Genomic DNA, 24418 nt, shown 5'->3' on the forward strand with positions numbered 1-24418 from the left:
AAATTATTCTGTTTTGGCTTCAGATTTCGCTCTGTTCTGCCACAAAAATGCCACTACATGTACAAAAATGGGTGGCCGGCCGGCCTTATGAAGTGGTCAGCCATACAGGTGGCCGACCGACCACTATTTTTGTGAAATGCCCTACTGCCACAAAGTTGAAACAGAGCAAAAACAGAGTGTTTCCAGGAGATGTTTATTCTCTCTGCCCTTCCATATCATGAAGATGATCAAAGGAGGAGTAGATTCGGTTTACAAATCATCAATTGTCACAAGTTTGTTGCGTGATGATCTTAGAACCAATAGGAAGTTGGTAAAAAGCTGGCTTTTTGGCTTTTTTAGTCTATTTTGTCCTTTTGTGAGTAAAAAATATGAGAGGTGATGTGACCCAAAATGGGTAAAAAACTAAAAGCTGGCTTTTTACCCTCTTCCCAAAAGCACCTCCTCCTTATCATGGAGTTACCTCAAGGGAAGGGGCAGACATTGCTTTTTGAATCATTGAACATCACTAAAGAGTATGCAATGAGTCAAGACGCAATATGCTCAATATACCGTCCGATTACACCTAACCCAATTTAATTACCTTTTTTTTTTACTTCTTTTACTTCAATTTTGTTAGCCCCTTTTACGTTACTTTTCCGCTTCTTATCTTTTCTTCCTTTTTGTCCAAAAATAATAATTACGTCCACTAAGTTCAAAAAATGATAAAGAGTATCAAGCATTGACTTAACTCGAGAAATGAGTTTTTCAAGCCCTTTTCTACGGAGAAAATTATAAATGAGGAATCAAGCTCATTTACGAGCGATAATGAATTCGAAGTCAAACTCGAAAGTAGTGATAATGACTCTAAATCCAAACCCGATAACAAGCTATAATGAAACCTTCCTTTATGATTTCCAAGGGTCTAAACTAGAAAGTTAGTCCCTTAGAAGTAAATGCACCGGTGATAAAGAGAAATGTCAAACAAAAGGTTGTGCTTAGCATAAGAGAGATGTAATGCCTTGGTAATAAACCTCTGAAGATATTAAACCATTAAGCATGGGAGGTCTCTTTCTTATGCCTTGAACAACAATCTTTTGTTTGCTACGAATCTTAATCAAAATAAATAAAGAAATGAGGGAGATTGCAGAGTGCTAATGGAGAGTGGGTGATTACAATGGTAATGAACATGTATGAAAGCTATAAAAAAAAAAAAAAAAAAAAAAAGTTAAAAAAAGACTATCAACTTAAATGGATTGAAAGCTATATCCTTGAGGACTTACAACAACACATCCATAGTATTTAAAGCATAATTTAACACACAAAATAACACAAAAACAGTGCTTATAATTGAGTTTTTGAGGTGGAAAAGGTGAGCAAGAGTGGGCTAAAGCCAAGGGATTTCAACTAACCAACAAGCCTAAGGAAGGGTGGCTAGCCCCTCCTTTTTTTTGTGACTTAAGATCACATTTTTAAGCTTAATGTCACGACCCAAACCCGCCCCTATAGGTTTAGCGTCGTAACCGGCCAGTAATTCTCGGATTACCAAAGGCCTCTTAGCAGATTAGCAAGTATTAAGGGGCTGCGGAAGCAACTAGACAAAATAAACAAAGTCCAATAAGCTGTGATGACGTACATGGGACAGAGTAAGTCAAATTTATTTATGATCATAAGCATGCTAGTTAAGGGACACCAATATTTACAATATTATTTACAGACCATAGTTCCCAGGTCCTGACTTTACAAACAGACGGAGACTAGCATAACTACAAAAACAGCCATGGCAATTGACTTCAACTGGAACCTCCTCGAGAGGCGCAACAATTGGCTGACAAAACTGGGGTGCAGGTCATCAACCCCGGGCTTGGTCTCATACTTGCTCACCTACATACATAATATAAGGAGTGAGCTAAAGCCCAGTGCATAATAACAGCATAAAGGGGGTTTAATGAATGATGACCATATTGAATGCAGAAATCAGAAAGTCAATCTCTTATCAGACCGGAAACGTAGGCATATTCATATTCATATTCGTATCAGAAAAGGACTACAGTCATATCCATATTCAAATCATGTGTGGTACACTTCCCTTAGCATAACATATTATGTTGGTCAAGCATAGTAAGTCCCATAATGGAACCTCCGGTACCAGGTAACATATCTATGCCACAGTATTGTTTCCCCCGGGCGAGGGCATGTGCCACGGTATTCTTTCCCCCGGGCAAGGGCCTATGCCTCAGTATTGTGTCCCCTGGGAGAGGGCCTTGGCTAGGGATACCGCGTTTACATTCCAAAGAAAATTAGACTATCATTCATTCATTCAAACATAGCATTTCAGAACTTATCATCTCATGTCATTGGAAAATAATTAAAGTTAAACATAACTTTACAGAATTATTACTCACAACAATTGGTCGGCTCACTAGATGGTCAAATGACTCTTCACTTGTCCTGAGGTGCATGACCTACACGAACACGCATACAATTACCCGCTTGAAACACACGCTTGAGTTAGATATAATGCACTTCGTTATTCTTAGTGTGTGTTTAACTATTAACCTCATTATGGAGTCTTAAACATGGCCTAGGAATGCCTACGATGGAATGAGGATGCAAAAATGCCTTAGAAAATATTTTTCATAATTTTCAGAAAACAAGGGTCCCGCTCGAGCGTGGGATTCCCCGCTCGAGCTGACATGCAACCAAAAGTCCCCGCTCGAGCATAAAATTTCCCGCTCGAGTGGTCTGCAAAAGATGACAAAAGTACTGGATATGTGAAAATCATGCTCAACGGGCGCTCGACCCACGCTCGAGCGTATGACTCAGGTCCTCGCTCGAGCGGACTATAAAACAGCGCAAAGTACTGGATGGTCGAATTCCACGCTCGAGTGCCACTTTCCCCGCTCGAGCGTGAGTCCAAATTCTGGAAATTCCAAATTGGACCTTCAAGCTCAAAACCAAGTTTTAATGCATCAAATTCGATCATCTTGGGCTAATTTTCTGGAAAACACTTGTAAACTCATAGTATAACATGTTTCAAAGCTCAATTTGAGAAATCAAAGCCCAAGGGTAGTTCAATTAAATACAATTTCAAACCAAAGTTCAAGAACACACTTCAAATGTGGCATGCATGAGTTTAAACCAAATCAAAGCGTTAATTACTTGCTCAAATGAGCCAATCCTTTCAAAACAAGATGAAATCATGGACTATACTCAAGATATGAACATGCATGTAGCAATTCTCATGAAACAACCTCAAAACTTCAATGTGAGAACATGCATGCAAGATTTAAGCTTCAATTCAACACTTTTAAGCAAATTCTTGACTTAGATCACTAATTAACCATGGGCCATACAAGAACTAACTTGAATACATAAATAAGAGGATGAATCTTCTACCTTAAGTCTTGAATGCAAGGTAGGGGAGCTCAATTAAGCAAATTACTCTTCAATTCTTATAATTCCAAGCCAAAAATCTTGTTGAATCAAGCTAACTCCTACCTCTCCCTCTCTAGTCGGTTGGCCTTAGCAAAATAGCCGAAGGAATGATATGAGATGTATATAAATCACACTCCAAGCAATGGTTCTAAAGTGGCCCACTAATGACAAAGTGGCAATTAAGTCTAACTCTTGTAATTTAGCTTTATTTAATCTAATTTAATCGTACCAAATCACATTTCAGATAAATACACCATAAAATCACATAAATTCTAACTAGTACATAACACTAATCAATTTCGAAATCGGGCGCCGATAAGGCTTTCAATTCGCAGTTTAAGGTCATATCCTGAACAGATCATTTCACACCGAACAGATAGAAACACATAAATAACGCAATACATATGCAATTTAATCTCAGATTCCTTCTAAATTACTGTTAGGCATAATTAATCATGTTTTAGCATTAATCTAAGGTCGTTGTTATTACACTTAAAAACACTCTAAAAAATAATGTGAAAAAGCAAAGAAAAAAGATAATAAAAGATGGTACAAAAGCTCAAAGATTATTCTTTAAAGAGAGGATGCTCTTCTAGTTTACAGACCACAAGTTGAACACTTTCAAGAGCTGAAATTTATGTTCAAGAATCTCAGCAAAGGGCCTCAAGTTTAGGCTTCAAAAGTGTATGTATAGTGTATGTGTATTGCAAGAGAGGAATGAAGAGTGTTTTGCAAGTCTTTGGCTCTGGGCAAAATTTTTCTAACCCCAAACCATGAGAGAAGGTCATGAATTTGTAGAAAAACACCTTCTCATGTCAGAAATATCTGTAATGAGACAGTTGGTATAGGGTATGGGCATGGGGACAGTTGGCTGTCTCAAAATATTTGATGACGCTAAACATGGCCAGTTGGCCAATATTTTTTATGGCCTGCTCATTAATTGGTTGACCTGCTAATTGTTTTTGGCCCCGCAACTCATTAATTGGCCCCGTTGTTCACTGAGTGGTCAGGCTAACAAAAGGGTTTTGGTCCAAATGGGGTGGAAGGCTTGGGTTTGAAGGTCGAAACTGAATTCTTTTGTTGAAGATTCGAACAATTTGCATAATGTAACCTTCATCATCGAGTGTTCAGATTGAAGCGCCCAAGTCTTAGAGGCAGTCAAAATGGGGTGTCTACACACATGCATTAAAGATTGCACATCCTATCATTCAGGTTGGTTATGAGGACAGGATTCGACATCCTCATTGACTTTACCAAGCTATCGAGGCTATGACGCATGTCCTTGTAGGTAAGCACATTGACAAAGTTGGACCTAGTTCGGCTGGACCTACTTCTGCCGGACCTAGTTCTACTGGAGGTCACTTTTCATCTCCGACATTGACATACAGTCGTAGACCTAGTCATAGGCATACAGATGATTCATGACATGTTATTTGACAGTTGATGAATTTTTTGTGGTGTTTTTGTAAGCTGACATTGCTGTAGACTTCTTTTAATGACATTGTTAAAGATATTTTCTTATTAGAATGGAATGGTAACAATGGCCAATGACATTGTAAATGATATTTTCTTATTAGAATGTATTGCTAACAATGGTCGATAATATTCAATCCATGCCAAAGAACACATCAACATCAAAAAACACATCCATTAATTTCTTTCGTAGTTCTAACATTGTCAAATGCATACATGTGTCAATTGACATTAACAACATCAAATGTATCTCAAGTGGCTACAGTATCATGAATGATGTCCTTGAGATGCTGAATGCGGCGCACATGTGCATCATCCCAGTCGACATCGCAAGGGTGATGGTATTTTCGCCAATTAGTGGCTATGAGAGGAACTAGATGGCCTGGCTGCAAAACAAACATGCACCAAATGTCACTTCAGTTAGTGGTCATACCTTATAAGTTCCTACACATGCATGAAACGATAAGTTTCTCTTATATCTACACGAAATGATTTTCATTGACAAATTCAATGGCAATCTCACGTCTATAAAGTTGAGGTACTGGCACTGTTCTTAGAGGTAAAAAGGTGAGACATTTCTGTAATGGCAAGTGGTATAACACAAGATTGTAGCACGATGCACCAAGATGCCCCATGTCTGGTATAGTCATCCAATGTGAGTAACCAGGACTGTCTTCAAAGTATGACAATATGCTTGTCAATTGTTCAAACCTTTCGTAAGACCCATAAAGTGTAATGTATTGCTCTTTGTGGGTGTGCAAACTCACCCAAAAGATCACGCCTAACCTGAGCCCAATCATCTTCTGTATGACTAATTGAAGCAGCTATAGCCTTGAAACCACAATTCCCATCTATAGCTACATTCTTGGCAAACATAATGTATGGTTTCAACCTAGAAGGGAAAGCATCAACATATGCACCAGGTTTTATTGTTCTAGTAATGTACACATTCCCCTTTACATTCACCTTCTCCTTTCTCTTAACAGGTCGCTTCTTCTTGGTTTCCTGAGTAGAAGCTAATGTAGTGATTTGAGTGTGCCTAGGTGAGAAGGAATCATGTCCAGATTGCACCAGCTCAAATGTACACGGGTCAGGACAGGTAGAAACATTGATCTTCTTATGACCCCGAGGATGTGTATTGGGCTTCACTTCCAGCTCAACAAGAAAAGTGCTTCCCGGATATATAACCTCTTTCAACTTCTTCAAAAGCTCCAACCGCATGGTTCTATCACTTTCATTGAACTTTTTCATAAACAACTCTACTTCTACATGACAAGTCACCTTCATTTCCTCTTCTTTGTTGCATATGGAGATATGAAGTTGCCTCCAGTGTGAGTGTATGGTAGCAAGTGGTATATGACGATATTTTCTAATGTAGTCAACAATCTCATGGGCAAAAGGTAAACCATGAATGTGGCGAAGGATGCATCCACAAGCTTCAGCATCAATACCGATGGAACTGGCTCTCTTACTCTCTATAAGCAAATACTCTAATACAGAAATAAACACATTACCCCATAGCTCCCTGAACTGAGAAGGCTTGAATTGATGTTGCACAACAGTTAGACTTTTCTCAAAGGAAGCCTTGATATTAGTGTGTTGCAACTCAAGCAGGCTGTGTAGTTTCTCAAATGATGCCTCAAATGAGACTTAACATGAACCTAGTTGTCTTTTCATTTTTGCATGTGCTCTCTTAGCCCTGTTCAATTCAATATAAGTCAAATCAAAATCAAGTACATGGCACTTATTAATAACTTATTGAATGAAAGTAATCTTACCGGTTAATTGTAACATTGCCACAATGCATACACGTGTCTATCCATACCGCCACAAATTTCTCCTTGTAAGGAACCAACCAAGTATCTGTGACATAGTTGACTGCATCGGGATAACTATTGAATGCTTTAAGTAATGATTTAAGACGCTCATCGTATTGAATTTCAGAAGATAAATACACTAAAGGGTTCTACTCATGGTTAAACTTCTCCCATTTCTCAGACATTTTCTTGCATTTGGTCAATATATTCTTACTGATATGCCAACGACATAATAAATGTCTGGCACTTGGGAATATCTTTTGTACAACATTCATCAAGGCTAGCTCTCTGTCAGTGACAATAATCGCCGGCAAAACAAAACCATCAATGACATTACGCAATGTAGCTAACACCTATGCATAGTTATTGGCCCTTTTAGATTGTAAGTATGCAAAAGCTACCAAGTAAGTCATTTCAGTTGATGTCACTCCCACAGTTTCAAGAAGAGGAAGACGATATCTATTGGTCTTATATGTGCAATCCATAATCAATATACGTGGGAAAGACCAAAATAAGTCCAAATTGGCAGGATTTGCCCAAAACAAGTCTGTCACAGCCATCATGGACTTTTCACATCAATGGCGCTCAATGTAATTATACTTGGCCAATTCACCCCATAGGTGTTGCATCTGTGATCTTCCAACTCTCTCTGCCACCCTATTTCGATGGCGTACATTGTAAATGGTTTTAAGTGTGCTTACATTGAGGGCATCTCATTGTTTCAAGGTTACTAGGATCTCTTTTGGCCTAACCATGCTCTTTGACATATCTATTAACAATGATTTCTCATCCTTTGATAGCCTGCCTGCATATGAATGTCCCTCAAGGTGCTCCGCAGGTGGATGGTTATGCAATCCGCATACTACGGCCAATGTCCATTCATCATTTGTGGTCAACTTGTGAGCCCTCATATCAAAAGGACAACCACACTTCTTTGTACCGGTTATTCTTGATGTATTGTTGCCATCATGTTTTAACTTCTTTGTTGCTTTATATTGGCCACTCCTCTCACAAGCAAGATACATCTTGGGTCTTTTTTTCCCTTCACCATAATCTGATGTTTTGATTACAATGACCAAACCATTGCTCTTTCCAACTTCATGTATCCAGTTGAACAATTCATCCTTAGCTTTGAACACCTACAAAGTCAAATAAATATTATCAAACATTTACATTTGTTGACCAATTCAAAACACAATCATTATAATTTCGTAAAGTGAACCTGTTCAGTTGTGAATTGAGTAGAGTAATCTAACACACTATCCGAGTGAACCTCACTTCCTTGAGTGAAGACATATTCCTGCAAGTTTTGTATAATATTACAAATTTGAAATGGCATTATAAAGACAAATTTGCTATTTAAACTGCAAATTTAGTATGAAATTTACGAATTTGGAATATAAAATGAAAAAAAAAACTTTTATTTCATTCCAAAGTACAATGTCGAAAAAAATGCTACTGTTTGAATGTAGTTGTTCGAATTATTTTTGTGAGAGCTGAATACATAGCAGAATCAGAAGCATACGCTCTAGAAGATAGACATTACTCGGCTCTAGCCTGCACGATCGGGAGGCCGAATTCAATAAATAGGCCGAGTAACTATTGAACTATGGGGCCGAATAAATAAGCAGATAGTGAGCGAAAAGTGGACCAAGCCCCGAGGTCTTGGAAACGAGTATAAATAAAGGAACAACAGTCTAAGAAAGGTATGTGAGAACTATTACACTTAACTTAAAATACAAGTAAATCATAGTGTAGAGACTGACTTGCCCATCAAAGTGCTAATTTCGACACCCCCGACCGGAGTGTTAATTCTTTTTCAGGTGACTAGCTGAGGATCATTAACGTCCCCCAAGATCAAAAGAGTATTTCTAAACCGCTTCTCTATAATTGGCGATGTCTGTGGGAATACTCAAACACATCCATGGCAGGCGTAATAGAAGACCCTCCAATAGTCACTGATGAAACCACGCAGAGAGACGACCTTACTCCAACAAACATGCTTGGACCGAAGACTATCCCCACAAGACGCACTTTGAACTTCGCCTCACCCTCGACTTCAGAGCATGAGGCAATGCAAACGATCATGGAATAAGCAAAGCAAAACGAACAGAGGTTGGAGAACATGATCACTGAAAATGAACGTCTCCGTCAGGATTTGGCCTTGGAAGTGGTGAAGTCCAAACAAGTTGTACGCCAAGATCCGAAACGACCTGTGAGGGCAGGTGGTCGACGGCCTCGAGCCCGACAACAAGACACTGATGGCGACTCCGACTCATTATCCCCGGAGCCCAAGAAGAAGGGACGATTTGAAACTTCCAGTTCTTCTGAAGAGAGTCCACGTATAAGGCATAAGGGCAGAAGAAACAGTTCAGATGAAGAAGACCAGCACGATCCCTTTGTACGACGGATCGCCAGGGCGATTCTGCCCAAAAAGTTCAAAGCTCCGTCGTTCACTCTCTATGATGGAAAATCAGACCCCACCAATCACATCCGTCACTACAAGCAAGCCATGACATTGCATGCAGACGATGAGGCCCTTATGTGCCGAATATTTCCCAGCAGTTTGGCACCATTGGCTGTTAGGTGGTATTATAAACTGGAGTTGGCTTCGATCAAAAGCTTCCATCAATTATAGAAATCTTTCAGGGCCAGATTAATTACCAACAAGGTCCAGCTGAAACAAGCTGACTCTCTCTGGGCAATGCAGATCCACCCAGGAGAAACACTAAGAGCGTATTCAGCGCGCTATTGGGGAGTGTTTTAATCTTGTTGATGACACTTGCAACAACTCCATGGCCATCATTGCCTTCAAAATGGGTTTGCATCTTGACAATGCTCTCTGCAGTTCTTTGACTAGAAGTCCCCCCAAAACGGTCTGGTCGTTGATGAAGAAAGTTGAAGAATACTGCAAAGTCAAAGATGACGCTTTGCGGGTTAAAGCCGGAAACACGGCCAACAAGACAGCGCCTTCTGAAATTGCTCAACCAATAAATTTTGTACCACCTCAGAGCCCTGAACCACGGCATCAAGCCAAACAAAACAAGAGATGGGATTCCCCCCGATCAAGCGACCACTGCTCCCACCGAGAAAATGAACAACTGCAAGTTGACAGCAGGCGCAAGATGCGCGCCGACAAGAAATATACGAAGTTGACAGAGCCGATCAGTGCGTTTATGTCCAAAATCCAACACTTTTCGTTCTTCAAATGGCCGTCGAAAATGGTGGGACCTCCCGACACAAGAAGACGGGATAGACGGTGTGAGTATCACAAGGACCATGGCCATGATACTGAAAGTTGTTATGCATTGAAGGATCATCTGGAGGAATTGGTACAAGATGGCCGGCTACAACAGTACGTCCAAAAAGGCAACCCAACCAAAGTAATAGCCTTAAGACAAGATTCACCTCTACTTGGTGTGATCCACATGATATATTGCGTGCCAATGTCATCGGCGGTGCATACGATTCAGTCAAGTCCTGACCCTCAAAATCAACTCACTCCAGCTAAACAGCCCCATGAAGCTGCATTACTTTTGATGATTCAAATTTGGCCGGAGTGACACTGCCCCATATTGATCCCTTAGTAATTGAGCTACGCATAAACCGATTCACAGTTGAGTGCGTACTCATTGATCCGGGGAGCACATCGGAGGTCATGTACTACAAGACATTCACCAAACTCAATTTCTCCGAATCAGATCTTTCTCCGGCTCCTTATCCACTGTTCGGCTTCAACGCCAATCCAGAGTACCCTTTGGGGAAAATCACACTACCCGTTCGAGCGGGCTCCCAAACAGTAGATGTGGACTTCTTGGTCGTCAAGCTACCATCGCCGTAGAATCTCATCATGGGGCGATCTTGGTTGCATGTTATGCAGGCCGTTCCAAGCACCTATCATTAGCTGCTACGTTTCCCGACAGAACGCGGCATTGAGCAAATCCGTGGCTCTCAGAAATCAGCACAAGCATGTTATCTCCTTGCTCGAAAGACACCAAAGGAATTGTAAGTGAACACTATTGAGGTAACAGATCGGGAGAGCCTCGACGATGTTGGGCGGCTCCCAAATGAAAAGGCCACGGAAGACCTAGATCGAGTCAAAATCAACGGCAACCTAGATAGGTTCTTTATGGTCGGCGCCTCTCTCAATCAAGCCAACAGACAACAGCTAATTTCCTTTCTGCTCAGCAACCTTGATGTATTTACGTGGACTCCATATGAGATGTCGGGTGTGGATCCGTCTGTTTCGCAACACCGTTTAAATGTTAACTCTAAATGCAAGCTGATCATTCAGAAAAGCCGACACGATCAGCCGCAGAGCACACTACCGTAGTTGTTGAAGAGGTTGACCGGTTGTTTGACGCCGGGGCAATCAGGGAAGTGACTTACCTTACATGGCTCTCTAATATTGTGGTTGTGAAGAAGAAAAATGGGACCTGGCAAGTCTACGTTGATTTCACGGACCTAAATAAAGCCTGCCCCAAAGACTATTTTCCTCTCCCCAGGATAGACCAACTGGTAGATGCTACAGCACGTCATCAGCGTATGAGCTTCCTTTATGCCTACAGAGGCTACCATCAAATTGCCATGCATCCGGAGGACCAAGACAAAACTGCATTCCTCTCCCCAAGAGGAACCTATTGCTATAAGGTTATGCCTTTTGGGCTGAAGAATGCAGGGGCAACTTACCAGAGACTAGTCACGACCATGTTCGAGGAGCAACTCGGCCACACTATAGAAGTGTACATTGACGACATGGTGGTCAAATCCAAGGAAGAGCAGAATCATATAGCCGATCTGGAGGAGACATTCGGCATTCTACGCAAATATGGAATGAAGCTGAACGCTTCCAAATGTGCGTTTGGGATCGGCTCTGGCAAATTCTTGGGTTACATTGTCAACCACCGAGGAATCGAAGCCAATCCAAGGCAAATCACAGCAATCTTGGAACTCGGCTTCCCTCGATCGGTCAAGGAGTTTCAGTAGTTAATGGGGATGGCCACCGCACTTAACAGGTTCATCAGTCGTTCCACGGACCGCTGCCGACAATTCTTTCATACACTACGGTAAGGCAAGGCTTTTGAATGGTCCGCCGAGTGCGAAGCTGCCTTCAACGGCCTCAAAACCTACCTCCAATCAATTCCACTCTTGACAACACTTTCGCCAGGTGACCCGCTCATTCTGTATCTGGCAGTTTCCGACCGGGTCGTCAGTGCCATACTGATAAAGGAAGAGCTGGGGGAGCAGCGGCTAGTATATTATGTGAGCAAGGCAATGGTCGACGCCGAAACACGCTACCTTCCGCTGGAAAAACTCATCCTCGCCCTAGTCATGGCGGTAATAAAACTGATGCATTATTTCCAGGGGTATAGCATCGGGGTGTTAACAGATTACCCCCTCCGATCAGTACTATGCAGTGCGGAAGCATCAGGACGCGTTTCAAAGTGGGCTCTTGAACTCGGCCAGTACGATATTCTGTTTCTTCCTAGAACCTCAATAAAGGGCCAGGTGCTTGCCAACTTTGTGGCCGAATTCTCTGGGGGTCCTGCCGACTTCAAGTCTAATAAAGTTCGACCTAAGCCGAACTGGAGAATCTATGTTGGGGACATTTGGCAGTTGTACTGTGATGGATCATCCAATCAACAGGGCAGCGCTGCCGGAGTAGTAATCATGGCTCCAAACGGCGCAATAATTGAGCAAGCCGTCAAACTCGGCTTTGAAGCATCAAATAACGAGACCGAATACGAAGCCCTTCTGGCCAGTTTGAGGAATGCACACCTTCTGGGTACTCGGCGCTTGCTAGTATTTTACGATTCAAAATTGGTGATCAATCAGCTAAAGGGGGAGTACGCAGCCAAAAATAACTGTATGGTGGCTTACATGAAATCGGCTAGCGTCTTGCTGGCCAAATTTGACCATCATGAATTGAATCAGATAACACGTGACCAGAACACACATGCAGATGCCCTAGCTTGCCTAGCCTCCGCCATTAACTCAGAGATTAAACGGACCATCGAAGTAGGTTTCATCTCGAAGCCGAGCATTAGCCCATCAGAGGAAATCCAGGTCAATGTCATAGAGTCAGGACCGAGTTAGATGGACCCCATTGCTGCATTCCTGTCTTCCGAACAGCTCCCAGCGGACAAAAAAGAGGCGCACAAGCTGCGAAACAAAGCCCTGCGATACTACTTAGATCCACAAGGAAGGCTTTATAAAAAATCTCTTTCTGGTCCATACCTGGAATGTGTACACCCGAACAAAGTCGAAGAGCTTCTGACTAAAATACGTGAGGGTAGTTGTGGTGCTCATTCTGGCACCACAACACAGGGGTATTACTGGCCGACAATGAGATCTGATGCCGAATGCTATGTGAAGAAATGTGAACAGTGCCAGAAGTTCTCCCCGTTAACCCATCTGCCTGCTGAAGAGTTAAGCTCCATTACCAGTCCCTGGCCGTTCGCCCAGTGGGGACTTGATATCGTAGGACCACTGCCAAGGGCCCCAGGGAACAAGCGATACTTGATCGTCGGGACAGATTATTTCACAAAATGGGTCGAAGCGGAGGCATTAACTCACATTCGAGATGCTAATGTTAAGTGCTTTCTATAGAGAAATATCATAACACGATTCGGCATTCCAAGAGCTCTAATTTCAGACAACGGCACCCAGTTTGATTGCGACGTTTACCGAAAGCTGTGCAGCAAGTATGGTATCTGGCCTTACTTTTCTACGCCGGCTTACCCACAAAGCAATGGTCAAGCCGAAGCCTCTAACAAATCCATCTTGGACGGCATCAAGAAGAGGCTGGAGAAAGCTAGAGGCCAATGGATCGAAGAATTGCTGAGTGTATTGTGGGCTCATCAAACTACGCCGAGGCGATCCGCTGGAGAAATGCCGTTTGCTCTATGCTTTGGAACCCAGGCCATCATACCCCTGGAAATCGGCCACCCAACCCTGAAATCGCAAGTTTTTGATATGGGCCGAAATGATATGATGCTGGCTTTGGATTTGATTCTGATCGAAGAACGAAGAGGCCGTGCCCTTGCGTCCATGACGCGGTACCAACAGCAGCTTGCCAAGTCATATAATCAACGTGTTCAACTACGCTGCTACACACCAGGAGAGTTTGTCCTGAAAAGGTACTTCCAGCTGCCAAGAAGCCGGTGGATGGAAAATTGGGTCCAAACTGGGACGACCCCTATCAGATTGATTCGATCGCAGGAGTAGGGGCATATCGGCTCAAAGACATGTCAGGAAGAAGTCTGCCACGACCTTGGAATTCATCGCACTTGCGCAAATTCTATCATTAAACCCGACCTATGGGAAATGATATTAGTCCTGAATGGCTCACCATGTACGCAGTCCATTTTTGTTATGCAAAGATTCTTGTTTACTCACTGTGCAATCTAGTTCAAAAGTGTTCCGATAAATGCCTCCGGATTCGGAGCGCCCTTCGTGGATATCACAATTGGCCAATTAAAGGCTCCGAATTCGGAGCCCCATTGGCGCATGACGTCTTTGGGCCGATTAAAGCGTCCAGATTCGAAGCGCCCTTCGTGGATATCACGATTAGCCAATTAAAGACTCCGGATTCGGAGCCCCATCGGTGCATGACGCCTTTGGACTGATAAAGCCTCCGATTTCAGAGCGCCCTTCGAGGATATCACGATTGGCTAATTAAAGACTCCAGATTTGGAGCCCCATCGGCGCATGACGTCTTTGGGCCGATTAAAGCCTTCGGATTCGGAACGCCCTTCGTGGATATCACGATTGGCCAATTAAAGACTCTGGATTCGGAGCCCCATCGACGCATGACGCCTTTGGGTTGATAAAGCCTTCGGATTCAGAGCCCCATCGGCGCATGATGTCTTTGGGCCGATTAAAGCCTCCGAATTCGGAGCCCCATTGGCACATGACGCCTTTGGCCCGATTAAAGCCTCCAGATTCGGAGCGCCCTTCGTGGATATCACGATTGGCGAATTAAAGACTCCAGATTTGAAGCCCCATCGGCACATGTCGTCTGTGGGGCAATCAAAACCTCCGGATTCGGCGCCCCATCGGCGCATGACGCCTTTGGGCCGATTAAAGCCTCCGGATTCGGAGCACCCTTCGTGGATATCATGATTGGCGAATTAAAGACTCCGGATTTAGAGCCCCATCGGCGCATGACGCCTTTGGGCCGATAAAACCTCCGGATTCGGAGCCCCATCGGCACATGACGCTTTTGGGCCGATTAAAAGCCTCCGAATTCGAGGCACCTTCGTACAAGCCGTATAAACAAAGGCTGAAATATGCATATTCAAAAGGCTAAAATATCCGTCTATTCAAAATGGAATAGTTTAGGCCGCTCAAGCATAGTCTAAAACGTGCAAACATTCAAAGTAAAATGTGTCCTTAGATAAATCGATTGGCATCAAGTGTACTAACATAAATAAAAAGTACGCTACAAATTGAAACCTAAGCGTTTTATTAAAATTAGCCAATAAATACATAATTTCTACATAAGCATTACAAGGTCTTCTTCTCTTCGGCGGCTCCCTCATCATTACTCTTCTCAATTTCGAAGGCGGAGAAGGGGAAATCATTCTACGGCAACGCCGAATTCACACCTGCTGCCTGGAGAGCATCGGCTTCCTGAAGTGCCTTGATCCAGCCGTGCCTAAACCTACAGTTTTCATATCGGCAAACTTCTTCGGCGAGTTTCTCCTTGGTCTTCTGAATTCCAACCTTTTGGCCGTCATGAAAGCCTTTCTCATAAGCCGCGGCCCTCGCAGTCTCGATCGCGAACATGCTAGTTGTGTTCCAATCGGTAATAGCATCACTTATCAGCCTTTGAGTCACCCTCTCTTCCACAACCGAGTTGGGATGGCTGGCTGATTGAGACTCGACGGACTTGATTTTCCTTAACTCACGCTTGGCCTTCTCTGCGCGAGCTTCTAACTTCCGAATACGTTCATCTCCCTACTCTATATCGCCCCGAGCGGCGTGGAGACGCATGCCGATTTCATAAGAGGTGTACAGACCCTTCACCGCCCCGTGAACGCCTTCACGAAACACTTCGAAGTTCTGTCGACCTACCATCGACTGCTGGACCTCATGTGAAAAAATTTGTCAAGCGAACTTGACTGCTACATTTGGATCTCGAACGATCGAATCCGCCTCTGTCATGGGTCTATTCCCCACAAAGACCGCAAAACTCAATGGGCGTGGATTCGCGTCGGATTCCCTTCCAGAACGGGGTTGAGGAGATCTGCCCTGTGGCTACTTGTCCCTCCTAGGCGACCTACTTCGACAACAAGGATATTGGTGTCTCTCCCGATCCCTCGAAGCCCTGCTTCCCGTGCGTGAAGGTTCACCACTTCGACTCATATCTCCTCTCAGCTCAACTAGCGTCCTCGCTTCCCCTCTGCTGTTGAAAAAAAGTCTATTCGACATTCGCACTTGTTTAATCTTTCTCAAAGAGCTGGACTAAGGTGCTGACTGAGCACACAAATAGGACCCTCGTTCACGAAGTACACGCCCATTTATTCCCTACGAGGGCAGCACCTCCAAGGCAATCTCATTAATATTGAAACATCAACAGCCCAGTGCCGACTGAGTCATATGCCCCAATCGCCCCATCAACCACTGTAATTCGGCGTTCTACGATCATGAACCAGCTGGGGCAAGGGCAGATTCATCAATCTAGTCGACTTGAATGCCCCAGCCGCTCCATAAATCCATTCATCAGCACAATATTCATCAGTAACGTGTTATTCGGCGTGCTACGATCATGAAGCAGTTGGGGCAAGGGCAGATTCATCAACCTAGTCGGCTTAAGTGCCCCAGCCGTTCCACGAATCCATTCATCAGCACAATATTCATCAGTAACGTGTTATTCAGCGTTCTACGATCATGAACCAGCTGGGCAAGGGCAGATTCATCAATCTAGTCGGCTTAAGTGCCCCAGCCATTCCACGAATCCATTCATCAGCACAATATTCATCAGTAACATGTTATTCGACGTTATACGATCATGAACCAACTGGGGCAAGGGCAGATTCATCAATATAGTCGACTTAAGTGCCCCAGCCTTTCCACGAATCCATTCATCAGCACAATATTCATCAGTAACGTGTTATTCGGCGTTATACAATCATAAACTAGCTGGGGCAAGGGCAGATTCATCAATATAGTCGGCTTAAGTGCCCCAGTCGTTTCACGAATCCATTCATCAGCACAATATTCATCAGTAACGTGTTATTCGGCGTTATACAATAATAAACCAGCTGGGGCAAGGGCAGATTCATCAATCTAGTTGGCTTGAGTGCCCTAGCCGTTCCACGAATCCATTCACCAGTACAATATTCATAAGTAACGTTTTATTCGGCGTTCTACGTTCATGAACCAACTGGGGCAAGGGCAGATTCATCAATCTAGTTGTCTTGAGTGCCCCAGCCGTTCCACGAATCCATTCATCAGTACAATATTCATAAGTTCGTTTTATTCGCACCTCATGAATTCATTTTGTTTATGATTAAATCAGATCCATTAATTTAATCGGCTATTAAGTTTGCCGTCTCACGTAATCATGACATTTTGTTCTAACTGCTGATTCTCCTAATTATGTACTCATACAGCAAACAATACAAGAAATAACTTGAGAGCATACACAAGCAATAACTTGAGAGCATAGAAAATTTTCATTCATTTTACATATGAAAATCCAAAAAAGATGAAAATCAACTAACAAAAAACATACATTGAAATTAAAAATACATAACAAAAACAATTTGATCCCCAAAATCAATCCTCGGGATCAGACTCTAGCAGCTCAACGTCCACTTGCTCGTATGGAATCAACATGTCCAATGTCACTCCAGTGGCAGCAAGGGCTTTGAGCCAGCCATGTTCGAATCCCCGATTCTCAAACTTGGGGACCTCTTCTATATAGTTTTTAGAGCGGCGCTCTGCCCATCCTCGAATGCTTCGGAAGCCTTAGAGTCGGCTTTTTCCTTCGCTGCCTTCAACTCTGCCAATTCGGCCTCCAGCTTGGTAAGTGCCTCCTTGGCTAACTTAAGCGATTCCTCACTCGCGTTTGCCCTCTCCTCGGCGTCCGATCTGAGCTGATCAGCAGTTCGTGCCCTTTCCTTCTCAGCTTCGGCCCGCACACTCTCCATTGTGGCTCTCATCGCCTCAAACTTAGCCCTGCTTCTCTAGCCGTCCACTTCTGACTGCAAACGGCCAATCCTTTCCCCGGCATCATGCTGGCGGTGGCCTAATTCGGCGATCCTTCCGACCGTCTACAAAACAAGTTGGGATCATCATATACTAAGAAATACTGTATGCAAACAAAATCAAAACAAGGAGTTAGGATGAAGTCACTTACCAGAAAGGCCGACTGGGCAGCTAATGCTATGGCCACCAAATTCGGCTCGGCACGAAAGGCTGCCTTGTCAGCCGGCAACGAGACTGAAGCAGCCAAGCTCAGCACCACGGCTGGATCTTTCAAAGCCGACGCTTCAGAGGAGATCAGCATGTTCTTTATTTTTGGTTCAACAACAAAATGAGCGACCACACCAGACTCCTTCAAGCGTGGTCTTTTATCGGCGGGGCCCTCTTCGGAGACGGCTTCGCTCTCAACTGTACGCTTTTCTCCCCGATCTTCCGTAATCGGTTGTTCCTCTGTAACCGGACGCTCGACAACCTTTTCCACCTCGGCCTCATGAACTTGAGTCGTTTCCTCGACAATAATGGGTGTGGGAGATTCAGTTGGGGCAGGTCCAGAACGGGTGGCCTCGACTTTCTGTCGGGCGACCATGTGTTCGACGTTTCTCTTTCGCGCCATCTGCGTGAGATTTTTCCCAGCCATACCCTCATAATAAGCGCCGGGTAGGTCTCCCAAATTTGTAAAAATATCTCCAAAGGAAAATTCTGCCCGACTCGAAGTGGATGGTAAGTTAGGCTGGTTAAGACCGACTACCTCAAACGCTAAATTTCGAGCCTCGTCGACCTCTTCGGCCTCCGCAGCAAACTCTTTCGTTGGTTCGGCAATTACCTCGACCTCCGGCTCTACGTCTTGTTCCGAATCAGAAGCTTCGAAACCAATTTGCCTAGAGGTCCTAAAGTTGGAGAAGATAAAGGCCGTAAGGCGTTGTTCGTCGGATGGGATCAGAATGTCGTTCGCGGCCGAGAACGTAGTATAAGTAGGCTCGTACCGCAAGAGTATATGGGCGGCGCTCCCTTGCTTCTGTACATTTGGACGGCCAAAATACTTGAGTGCGGTCTTAATTTCCGCAAGGACTGCGTCGTCAGCCGAGGTCAGAATCTTCTTCAACTTATTGCCTGCAAAAACAAAGGATTAGACTTGAAGAAAAAGCCAAACAAAAGAAAGATCAACAAACACAATGAGTTACACGGCAACCTGGTTCACCCCCCTTCCTAGGAATAGGGTCTAGGCGATCTTCGCCCTCGCCGAATTCCCAGTTGCCTCGGACATTGACCATTACATCGTCAGCTCATTTGCCAGAACTAGCAAGCATGGTTACCAAGTGATGGTCGGTGTCCTTGGCCCTGAGAAAGTAGCGTCCGAGCTGGCCGAAGGATTTGGCTAAAGCGTAGCAGTACCGAATTGTCGGAATGCCAAGGTTGATCCTAAGGCGCCGGTTCAATTCTACGATCCCCATTATGATTCGAAAGAAATTCACATTGGGTTGGGAAGGAATCAAACCCGAATGGCAGAGGATGGCCCTAAGAAATGGGTGTAGGGGAAAGCGAACCCCGCCCTCCGCAATGGATAGGAGAGGAAAGATGATGGTATTTTGGTCATCCTTCTCCATATCAAGAGTGTTGTCCGTCACTAGAGATATATGGACATCATCAAGGATAGAAAAATGTCGCCGGAACCCAGAAATACGACCCTCGAAAAGGAGGTCTTTCAAATGCTTAGCCATTCTAGTAAGGACTCAAGGGTATTCTAAATTAAAAATGAACACGGAAAATAGGATTACAAAAAGAAGAGAAGAAAACTTATGAGAGGCAAAGGAGACAAGGAGAGACAGGAAGAAGTTGCAGAAGACGCGAGACAAATGAGGGATTCCGGCTGGCAATCCAAGAGGCTCGAATATTCAAAAAGTATGCATTTGAAGAGATTGGAGTTTCAAATCATAATAAATGCAAAAGATGCACGAATAAGGCGAGAACGTATAATGATGACCGAAAGGCGTGTGTGTTCTGACATTCACATTGGGATAGGTGAAGCCGCCTAATTTATGTTTCTCTTGACTTTTCAAATTTGAAACCAAACACACCAATTAATTGCTGTCAATGGAGAGTTTGGGGGGCAATTGTGGGAGCCGAATACATAGCAAAATCAGAAGTGTACGCTCTAGAAGATAGACATTACTCGGCTCTAACCTGCATGATTGGGAGGCCGAATTCAATAAATAGGCCGAGTAACTATTGAACTATGGGGCCGAATAAATAAACGGTAGTGAGCGAAAAGTGGACCAGGCCTCAAGGCCTTGGAAACGAGTATAAATAAAGGAACAACAGTCTAAGAAAGGTATGTGAGAACTATTACACTTAACTTAAAATACAAGTAATTCAGAGTGTAGAGATTGACTTGCCCGTCGGAGTGCTAATTCCGGCACCCCCGACCGGAGTGTTAATTCTTTTTCAGGTGACTAGCTGAGGATCATTAACGTCCCCCAGGATCAGAAGAGTATTTCTAAACCACTTCTCCACAATTTTTAATGGTTTGAAAGTTGCATGTTAAAATTTTGAAATTAGTTCGGAAGACAGCTTTCGAAAGTAACTAATTATTTTGATAGTAGACTATCGAATAAATTGATATATTTTGACCCTGGTTTTTTCGAAAGATACTGGAAAAAATAAATTATGATTTTTACATAGCAAAACTCACCTTTCCTTGGCTATCTTTCTCATAAACAGTTTTTTGCTTATGAAAATCTGAATTTTCAGAAGGGAAATCTTCCATAACAATGATGAATAAGGATGAGGTTTAGTATGTAAACTAATGAAAAGCTAAGAATCAAGAATGAGGTGTTTGGTGTGTAAACTAATGAATGAAAGCTAATAATGAAGGGTTTGAAAGGATGAGGATGGAGTGTGGAGGTTTAGCAAACTAGGTATGGAAGAATGAAGTGTGTGACCATGGACTATGGAGCTTCAACGTATAGTCTGAGATGTGGATGTGCATTGAGAACTTGTGTTTATTTGAATTGTGTGTGGATGTCCATAATAGTAATTTTACTTAGGGATAAAATTGTAATAAAAATAAATATCATTATGTGTGTGCATAGAGAAGAATGGGTGTGTGCAAATAGAAGCTCCCCAACATTACTTTTATTCATAAAATGCCATATATAGAAAAATGATCATAAAAGTCCTATACATTTTTCTAGCCTTTAAAAACTAAGAGCTCGTTTGGGATGTGAGTTGACTTTTTAACTTTTTAGTTTTTTAATCTGGAGCTAAAATGCCTCGTTTATGATAGATTTTTTTGACTTTTGTGAGAGAAAAAATGAAATGATTATGGATTCGATGTAACATTTTGTTCTATTTGGCTAAAAAAACATATTCTGTCTTATATGACTATTTTAGCCCAAATGTTCTTTCCAAACAAGCTCTAAGACCCCGTTTGTTTTGAGAGATAGAGGTGGACCCACTATATGTTGTGTTTATTTTGGAAGATGAAGAGATGATTCATAATTCCATGGAATTAGGATGGACCTTAGTGTTGGGATTGAGATGGAAGACGTAGAGGTAGTATTAGGAAATTAGTCCTCCAATTTAGGGTTTTTTTTTTAATTTTTTTAATTTTTTTTACATGTTTGGCATTTTTTTTAACATTAATGTTTAATGTTTTCGTATTTTTTGTTAAGTAAAAATCATTGTTTTATTTGTTTTAATATTTTAGATTTCTTTTATAGAGTAATAATTTAACAATCTACACACTAATAATTATTATCAAAACAAATACAATTTTACCTAATTTTCTCGCTATCAATTCCCTTACTAGTATTCTCCTCATTATCATTTTTCTTCATTCCACCTCTCAAAACAAACGAGGCCTAAATGTATTTATGCAAAATGCCCAACTGTATGTCTAATGTGTTGGCATTAGAAAAAATAAATTGTATTATCTTAACTAACAAATATTAAAGATTTGGTGTGTTGGAAATGCTCTACCCAATATATTATTCAAAATATTCACAAAAAAAAAAAAAGACTATTTATTTTGTATATATACCGACCCTCTCGATTCAGTTAGTCATTTTAATCAAAATAACAAGATTTTTTTAAACGCTATCCAAGAAAACATGAAAAGGAGGATGAAGGAAATAATAAATTTTTTTATGTTTAACTACCTTTTAATAGGCGACTAAGGAGTGGTTTGAGTTAATATTTTAGGCTAAAAGTAAAAAAATAGTATAAAAAATTCAAAGTTTCTTTCATTCACTATACTTTATATATATATATATATATATATATATATTGTATAGAATCAAAAAGTCATTTTAAGTATATTAATTTTTTTCATATTATATTTTAATTAAAAAATTTTAAAAAATTATTAAAAAGCCTATTCCCAAACTATCCTTAAGGGTTTATTTAGGATGTGTGTTGGTTTTTTGACTTTTTAGCTATTTTAACCTGTAATTAAAAAGTCTCGTTTGTGATAAATTTTTTGACTTTTTTGACTTTTATAAGAGAAAAAATAAAATAATTATGAGTTGAATGTAATATTTTGTCTTATTAGACTAAAAAATCTATTTATCTTTTTGTGACTAATTTAGTTAAAAAAATCTTTGACTTTTTTTTATGTCAAACGAGCTCTAAATGTTGTGAGTGATATCGACAAGTGCCAAAATGTCTAGAAGTTTGAAAAACATGCTCAAGTTGCAAAAAAAACCTAGAATAATTGGATATTTTACAGAAGGATATCTTCAATAATGTTAGTCAAAATAATTATATAAAATTTTAATAATGCTAATATTATGGCTAAATATAATTATTTAGTTAGACCTCAATTATATAGAAGGTCCTAATTAAATTGATTTTAACTAATTAAAACCCCTCTAAATCCAACCCTCAACATCAAACTTAAAACCAATTATTTTTTATTGGTGAAGAGTCCCATTTATTTTAATTTTAAGTTACCAAAATCTAACCAAGTTCAATGCTTAATACCATAAACCAAAACAAACTATTTTTATTATTGAAGGATCCAAAATAAGTGATTTCACTTTACCAAGTTTATTCGCAATCCAGTTCACCATTTTGAATAGGGGTGTGCGCGGTACGGTTCAGTGTGATTTAGGAGTAAAATAGAAGTCGCACGGCGGGTAGCGGATTAATGAAATTGTCATTAGAAAATTTCCATTTTTCTTTTCAAAAACTAGCGGTTTGGTTGGCAAATAATGACAATTTCGACTCGGCGAATCAGGCGGATTGGCAGTTTATAAAAAAAACATAATTCAAATTATAAAACTTGAATCAAAAAGTTAAAAAAAAAAAAAAAAAAATCTAATTTAAGTAAAATAGTCAAATGGAATAAGTTAAATAGATTGTTTCTCTGATGTTCTGTATATATCATTACATATATCTTCAAACAAATTATTATATTCAACAAATCTAGCAAAGAAAAACCCTTGCTCATACTGCTTTTATCCTTGTTCAGAAAATAAAATTTTTATCCATTTCCTTTTCTTTATCCACAAATCTAATATCTACACACAATTCTTATCAATGCAAAATAATTATTATTTTACAATTTTATTTCTCTCTAAGCACAATTTTGTTTTGTATTTTTATTATTTTACAATTCAGCAACACTACAAACTTGGATTCTTTAATCAGAAGGTTTCATGAAACAGTGAAAGCAACATAAATGGAAAAATATGTTCTTTTGACCATCATATTGTACAAATCCCTCCTCATCTCATTTTCATTCACATCTAGAGAGAGGAGAGAGAGAGAGAGAGAGAGAGCAAAGGGAAAACGTGAACCAAAAAGAGAGAGTAAAGAGAAAACATAAACCAGAAAGAGAGCATAGAGAGAGTCACGTACCAAATCGGGAAAAAGTAGTAGCGATGAGCGGAAAAGCAGCGCCGGAACGGCCAACGGCAGCAACTGGCAAGAGCAGCGGCAGTGCCGATCAGCAAGGAAAGGAGAAGGAGCAAGAAGGGAGACAAAGCAATTGATAAATGAGATGATCTAGAGTACCAACCATGGATATATGACAAGTGAGGTGAACGGTGACAGAGGCGAGACGATCAGTGGCGATTGGCGATAGATGTAAGTTGATCAGTGGCCATCAATGGTAGAGGCGAGATGTAAGAGGCGAGATGGAGAGGAGCTTGAAACCCTAGACAGAAATTGATCAACTCTTTCTCTCTCTGCCAAAGCAATTTCATGAGCTTATATATACATAGGTGGTGTCGGTTTGTTTGGTCGACGGGTTGGAGTTTTGAAACCGCCACCTGCGCTGCCCGCCAAACTTGGAACCCACCCAACTCGCCTGCCAAAATTGAAAAAATGCACGATTCAGTGCAGTTCGGTGTGATTATGGCGATTTCGGCAATATTGTGCACAATCCTAATTTTGAGGGAAAGACTATGGTGTGCACCTCCTTAAGGGTGCATACCGTATGTATCTAATTACAAATTGGTATAATTTTACTATAAAATTTTGTACCATCAATCATGAAA

The sequence above is a fragment of the Camellia sinensis genome, chromosome 6 (assembly GCF_055761805.1).
Source record: "Camellia sinensis isolate YWXY chromosome 6, ASM5576180v1, whole genome shotgun sequence".
Lineage (NCBI taxonomy): Eukaryota > Viridiplantae > Streptophyta > Magnoliopsida > Ericales > Theaceae > Camellia > Camellia sinensis.